The sequence below is a fragment of the Saccostrea cucullata genome, unplaced genomic scaffold (genome assembly GCF_032062105.1).
Source record: "Saccostrea cucullata isolate Sc308-1 unplaced genomic scaffold, CSIRO_AGI_Scuc_v1 ctg19343, whole genome shotgun sequence".
NCBI classification, from domain to species: Eukaryota; Metazoa; Mollusca; class Bivalvia; order Ostreida; family Ostreidae; genus Saccostrea; species Saccostrea cuccullata.
In genome coordinates this window covers 1,122-8,900 of record NW_026938971.1, presented here as the reverse complement: position 1 = coordinate 8,900, position 7,779 = coordinate 1,122, and the positions used below count along the sequence as shown (strand labels likewise).

The window sequence follows — 7,779 nt, the reverse complement described above, 5'->3', positions numbered from 1 at the left end:
TATGGAGGTCATGATCCGTGAATTCTGATTTCAACAAAAGGGGTAGAGTAGAAGACTGTATGTCATACACTTCCAAAGAAAGTCGATCATGATATTTATCCTGTGTTAGGAAAACCAGACAGGCATGAACAAAAGTTTCTTATTTAAATTATTAGACTTTATTTTTTTTAAATATTGGTGAAAAAGTGACTCAATTTTTTTATTCTGCAGAGATGCATTAACCTATTACATGTACCAGATTTTTTTAGTGTTTATGATTTATTGTGAAAAATATAAAAATATATATATTTTTTTATTTTCAAAATACATGTCCATGTCTTTCCATACTATACTTAGATTTGACATCCTATCTTAAATGTGCAACAAGGTCAAATTTACATGATTTAGATTTACAACTAAGCGTATCTTTGAAGTAAATGCGATTTTGTAAACGTTTTTTCTTAATAAAAAATATTTCTATGTTTGATGTTTTCCCTTTTTGGATTCTGTGAAAGATTTCCACACTATTTGAAAATAAAACGTTGCAAGTATGAAATAGGCAAACAGAAAATTAAAGCTTGGATGTATTACACAACAATAAAGCACATTACTGAAACTTACGAGGGTTGTTCGTCAAGTTCGTGGACAACATTGATAATTTCTGACAAACATTACAAAAGAGATTCACACTCATACCCGGAGCACTTAAATGAAAATTCTTGACGTTACCCGACGTAAAAAGCTTAATACGAGTACATGTAACTTTTCTCAACATAGACACCGTTTAACTCAATACGTTGCTTATGTCGCTTTAACCAGTCATAAAAATGTGCACATACGAGTAATGTTCAGGTTTCATACTTGAAATAATTCTTACATATGTAACAAATTAATAACTGTCTATCCTGCAAATCATCCAACCCCTGTCCGCGTAACAGCAATTCTATTTACGGAAATACGACAAGGTCTAACGTTACAAAATTCATTTTATACAGCTCTGCAATCTCGGAAAGATGATCTTCCTTCACTCACGCCATCCTGTAAAATGTTCCTTCCGTCCAAAGATATTATATGTCACTTAAATACTAATGAACGGCTTCTTTTACTATGTTTTCCCGATTGTTTATAGAATTAAAGGGTCTCTGTAGGTGTTTTCCGATGTCTACGCAGAATTTTATCACTGCATGCTCACTGCTCCAACTATTCCGAAACGTACCTTTTTTGAACAATTCCGATCCTGTCTTAATTTTTTCTAACTTTGATTTCTCAGCCATTTTGTAATTTTGAACGTTCAGATTTTGCAGGTTTGACGTGATAACTTATGTCATCCTCATAATGTAAAAGTCATCCAGATTTCCCCGGAATTTTATAAAATACAAATGAAATTGGCATTATCCTGTTATTCGCTCCGCGGAGTGAATAATATTTGACGTTGTTGACGTTACGTTTTTCTTCATATTTATACTTGCCTTTGAACATGTTGAAAGAATACATAAATACTTTCAGATATTAGCCTTTATTCCGTGGTAATTTTTTTATCACGACTAAATTTCATTACAGGGCATATTGGATAAAATTTTAGATGTGTGAGAATTATTCAATGCAATGTATAGCGTTTATTCCGTGAATTTCTTTTATACGCATGAGGAAACGGCAACTGTTATCAATTAATTTACTCTCTATATACATGTATACTATTTAACGGAATAAACAGCTAGTATTTTCATAAATGATTTCATGTTTATACATTTATCAGGGAATAAAATGTTATATATTATGTTTGTTTTATTACGAAATAAACTAAATGGTTTATTGAGTAAAATTTTAAATGTGAGAGAATTATTTGGTATATATAACGTTTATTCCGTAAATGTCTCTTATATGCATGAGGAAAACGAAAACTGTTATCAAATTAATTTCTATATTATTTAACGGAATGAACAATATTTTCATGAATAATTTTATATTTATACATTTATCAGGGAATAAAATGTAATATGTTATGTTTTTACGCTTGTTTTGTCACGGAATAAACCTCATGGTATATCTTCTTGTTTTGTCCATTGTTTGCTTACATGTTAAATTTCATTGCGTAGGACTCAAAAACATGTAGAAATGTGATAAATTGTATGTTTATTTATACACCTGTAACGGAATAAACCATATTTTTATGCTACTTAAATTATATTGTTCTATAAATTAAGGAATCCATGCCTTGAAGTGGTACAGGTATATCCAAGTGAGTTTACAATATCATTCGAACAGTGAATGAATCTCTGTACATACATGATTTTATTTCCTGTTTACTATATCAGACCTAATTCAAATTGAATACCATAACAAAAATCGAAAAAAAAAACACGCTTTCACTTTTACTACTTAACAATACGAACAATGACCGAATGCATGAATAGTGTTCACCTTATTGCTATGGTTCAGTTATACTCAGTATGGTCTTTGTAAAAATCTTCCCCCGTTTATTCGCACCGGTGCTAATAAGTATACCTCTATTTTCATCCATTTTAAAAATACTTTTCTCACAATGAATATCCACCAAATATTCCAGTTTAGCTTGAACATGGAAAGATCGTCTGTATATATATATACTCCTGTTATTCGCACCGGTGCGAATAATTTTCACACTATATCCATTCATTAAATGTATTTTAGAGTGTCTCCCTCCAAAAATATCCAAGCCCCATTTTTTTTATATTCTCTCCCCCAAAGAAACCCTTTTCCCGGGAATACTTCCCTTTCCTGGGCATTTTAGCTTGAAATCTGGAACTTCGTCTGTATATATATACTCCTGTTATTCGCACCGGTGCGAATAATTTTCACACTATATTCATTCATTAAATATATATAAATGAAAACGGAGAATGTTTTGGATTTCTTTAATTCATACATTTGTATTCTTTAAATTTTAAAAATAACAAAACACTTGATATTTGCATTTTTATTATATAAATATTAGTAAGGAATGCATTTTCTCATTACTGTTATTAGTTTCACCTGAGATCTTATTTTTAATTTCGACCTTGACCTAAGATAAATGGATCGTACTGAGGTTTGTTTTAGTTTTATTTGCTATTTCTGCATCCAAGGAATGTTTTGACGTTACGTCAACAACGTCAAATATTATTCACTCCTCGGAGCGAATAACAGGATAATGCCATGAAATTTATAAAGTGATAGATAATTTTTAATTAAAATTTTGCTGTGCTCCGGGTCTCCATTCCAAGTCTAATTATGAAGCCATAATTGTAATTAAACATTTGAAATTGAACAAAATTTTACATTTTTCAATTCTCATTTAGTAAAGGATGAGAAATATTCTAATAATGAATATCAATGACACAAGTTTTTATTCAATCTTTAGCTTGTCCAAGAACTGTACAGACAACGCTAGTACAAGAAAATTTTTTATCATTAATGCATCCTTTAAGTTGAAGTATTACATGTAATACTGTCCTTTTTTCTTAGTTTTGTTTGATTTATGTAATGCTGATTTTAATTCAACAGAAGCTGTTATTGACATGGCAGGGTTAGAATGTATCCTCAACTTTGAAGTTGACTACTTCGAAAATAAACGATGACAATGGCTTATTTCCCTATAAATCTGTTATATGTGAGTTTTTTAATAATAGTCTAGCATAAAGGTGGACAATTTTCTCCCTCAATTAACATAAGTATGATTCCTTCATTCTGCCATCATTCTGCACAAATATTAGTAGAATTATTGTTAATAAATGTGAAGGGGGGGGCATTATCCATTATCCATTATTCTGTATGTAATCAAAGTTCAAACACTTTGAGAGTAGACTTTTCAATCTCATACAATCATCTTTTGTTCGCAGTATTTAAAATATGTTATCTAAAGTAATGTATATACAATAGCATCTATAACTTAGAATTTCTGAAGGAAAAAACATTTTTGTGCTTAGATTTTATATGTCACTTCTTACCCAGCTGTCCACTTCAAGCAGAATAGGATTAGTGGTGTTTCCGATCACGGAACCGTAAATGACGTCATTCCTTTCCAAGTGAAGAGTCGTGGTTACATCATCAAGGCATTGTTTTGAGGAATCCCTGCAAAATGATGAGACCATGATTCAATGTCTCCCTTCATATTCACCCTATTGTCCTATTTTTAACCATAGTTTTCTTTTCTTTTTCGTAGCCTTCTTTGTCTTCTTTTCTAATCAACCCCTCTTAAATACCATTTATTTGAACCCTATTCCTGCACCTAAATGCATCCCCACATTATCAATATAAAAAAAAAACTTGTGTTTGCTAAGATGTGAGAAAATTATTTGATCAATAATTAATTTAGATATGTTATTTTTATTGTAAATAAAATTGGTAAAATTGTATTTGGATCTCATTTTTGACTGAACATGAATGCACAGGATTACACCAAAGTTGTACCATTTGAAAAAGTGCATTTTGCAAAAACTTAATCAGAAGTTTAAATATTTGGAAATTTCACATATAAATCTCTGATTGATACAAACTTGAGGCAGAGCTTGAGCAATGGTTTACAAAGATCTGGACAAGGACTTGTTCTGGCACCCTGGCAACATCCCCCGCCATGAAGAAGGTTATTGGGACTTTTAACCTCATCAACGTGTATAAAGAACGTGATCTTCCCGTTGGTACACTATACAGAAAAAAAGAAGAGCAATATTTTATTAGTAATGCTTTAGTCACATTTCCCGGCCGATGGCCGTAGACCGATTGTAATCGGTGGTAATCCGTAGTGTGAGCGATGCCCTTACATAGATCCACATCGGTCTAGTAGTCCTTAAAGTATCAGTCACATTATCCAGCGATGGGGTATACGATGGACAACCAATCGTTTTTTGAAAAAATGGCGCGGTTGCCGATCGGACTTAAAAAGGCCCAGCGATGCATTGCTAATCATAAAACGATATTACAGGGTAGTCGGCCGATGTAAATTACATCGCTCATACATTGGTGAACATCGTTTGTACGTCGGTCGACTATGGGCCAATGTTTGGTCAATCATCGACCGATGTCTGTTGCCCACCATTCAACCTCCCGATGATGTCAGATTCAACGGAAATTGACGATGCTCTGACATACATCGGCAAATCCTTGAAAGATGTGTTAATGAAACGTTGCCGATGAGATGCGATGCTGGGCATCGGTGGAGACATCGCTGAATTTTAACTACAACTTATTTTCTGCCGATGACCCCACCGATTCCCCAATGGCCTCAGTCACCGTCCGATTACTTTAGGTGTCCGGCTGGCAGCCACTCCATTTTTATCAGAAAACGCATCGGTTTCTCATCGTATACCCCATCGCTGAATAATATGACTTATATTTAAGAGTGGAACAACAATAGGATTTCAATTTTTGTATGGAAATACATAGGATCTTCATGTTAAATAGTCATCTTCTCCAGAAAAGAAAAACCTTGATTGAACAAATTAATATAGAAGCTTCTTTTGGGTAGTATAAATTCAATTTTCTTCATATCATTACCTCTGAATATAGAGTTTGGCCACAATAGGGCATCACAATTCTATGTAGATATATACTAGTATATGAAACCTCTTTTTTAATTTCTAAGATCTTGAAGAGAAAAGCATTGCTTATCATATCTATATGGGAGCATCCTTATGTAGTTTTAGTTTCAGATCATTACTCCTTTGGTTAGGGTTGAACCAGAAAATGTATTAAAAAGTTTACATATATTAATAACAGTTAAATCTCGTTACCTCGAACTCGATGGGACCAAGCAAAAAAAAAAACGTCGAGATATCTGATCATATGAGATATCGAGGGTACAGCACTTAAAGAATCAATGGTCGGCACTTCCAAATCACTTCATCATATCCATGTTATTTGAGATGTATCGGTGTTCGAGATACCGGAGTTCAACTAAACATGTGTATAGAATCTATAGAAAAATTTTGTTTGAACAGATACGTTTGCATCAATCATATTAATCTAAAGGAGCCTTAGGTATAGTAGATTCAGTTTGTTCTAATCAATATCTCCTTGGGTAAGGCGGACTACAATACGCTTACGGGATAAAATTTACTTAAGTTAGTTTCTTTTTGCCTTCACTACATGTGGATAACTTTCGCCTTATTTTTTTTTATTTCAAATTGGACATTATTGCTAAAAGAAAAACTATGGTGAATTATTTTTTTTTATTTGAATATGTTTATTTACAGCGATTCTCAAGTGCAAACTCAATCAGTGAAAAATTTGGTTCCGAAGAAAAATTGTTAACTTATTCATTATAAAGGAATCCACACCGTTCAATACATAAGATTTAAGTGAAATTTTTAACCGAAATTAAACTTGAAATTTATCCCCTTCTTCATTTAAACCTGACTTAATTTTTAAATTTTTTTTTGTTTTTTGAATTGTTTGTTTTTGTCGTTCTGTTTTGTTTTTTGGTATAAAGATAAGAGTATTGAATTGTAGAAATATATAGTAGAATAGAAACATGAGAAAGAAGCACAACAATAAACACAAATACATGACATATTTCCCTCTCATAAAATGCCAAAGAGTGTATAAATTCTTAATATTGTCTTAAAATCCTTACCGAAGTCAAAGCGACGGAAATCCATATTAATCTTATTAACTCGTTCATTGTAGTTATTTGACCCACACACTGGATTCACATTATTAAGAATAGATAACAATCAATATACAATCACAATCTTGGCGATTATCATAACAAATCAACCAATTTGATAACACTATAGTCATTACCTTTTGAACTAATGTTTCAAATTTTCAAATTTAATCATCAATGTATGTGTCAGTCTCAAATCATTTTTTTTTTTTTGGTATTTTTAAATTTCCTGTATACCCTCTATTGATCGAACTGCAAGCAGCTTTAACAATTACAATATTATTTGTATAGTATGAACAGTACTAGTAATTTTGATAGTATTTCAAATACAAATCCATCACCTATCTTAAACATCCGATTCGTTATCTTTAGCCCTAGATACACTGTAAAACTGATAGACACTAAAACAATGAAGATAAAGACAGATCAATAAACCAGAAAGAAAAGAATATGAGGTTTTCACTCGTATTTGTCTTCCTTACCATTGCAGTCTGGATCAATTTAGTTCAGGTAATATCCTATCTTTTTCAACTTTCTTTTATTCATTTTGAGAAAAAAAGAATTTTTTTTCTGGAATTTGTGAAAATTTATCTTGATTAAGACCTCAAAGGACGCGATAGATTTTGAATGGATGTGATATATTTGAAATCTGCAATGAGAAACGTTAGAATCTCGTACCTAATATCATACTAAAAACAAAGTCACCGATACAATTGTACGAAATTCATTTCATATTGTCAAAGATTCAGTTTCACTCTGAAGCCTTTAATCTCTCCTTAAAGTCTCCGTAATAAATGAACGGTGGTCAATCAGCCCGAGACAAATGTAAAATTCCATTTGTAAGTATTATTAAAAGAAAAATACAGAACCCTAAAATTATACATTTTATCACTTTCACTAATTGACAAGATATATGTTACATATACTATTTCATAAAGTTAACACTAGCAATAACAATGGTAAGTACATTACATCTATGGGATGACATTACATAGAAGGGGGTAAGATAACCTGAAAGGCAAACCGTTAATGGTCTTTAGATCGCTGAATTCGACCCGCAAGGTATACATGAAAGCAAGTCCTTGGGAATCATTTCCAATCCCTGTAACTGGAAGCAAATAAAATGGCTTTAAATAAAATTAATACTAAAGCTTTACGGTCATTATTGCATTGTGACA

General features: G+C 32.0%; 1 long non-coding RNA gene across 1 annotated transcript; it reads right to left on the bottom strand.

Annotated features, from left to right (window-relative positions):
- LOC134251967 (uncharacterized) lies at positions 1–4,613 on the bottom strand. The gene is made up of 3 exons (XR_009988861.1): positions 4,494–4,613; positions 3,945–4,068; positions 1–100 (listed from the first exon to the last, which is right to left on the bottom strand). It is a non-coding gene; the product is annotated as an uncharacterized LOC134251967 (long non-coding RNA).
- Positions 4,614–7,779: the final 3,166 nt, after the last annotated feature.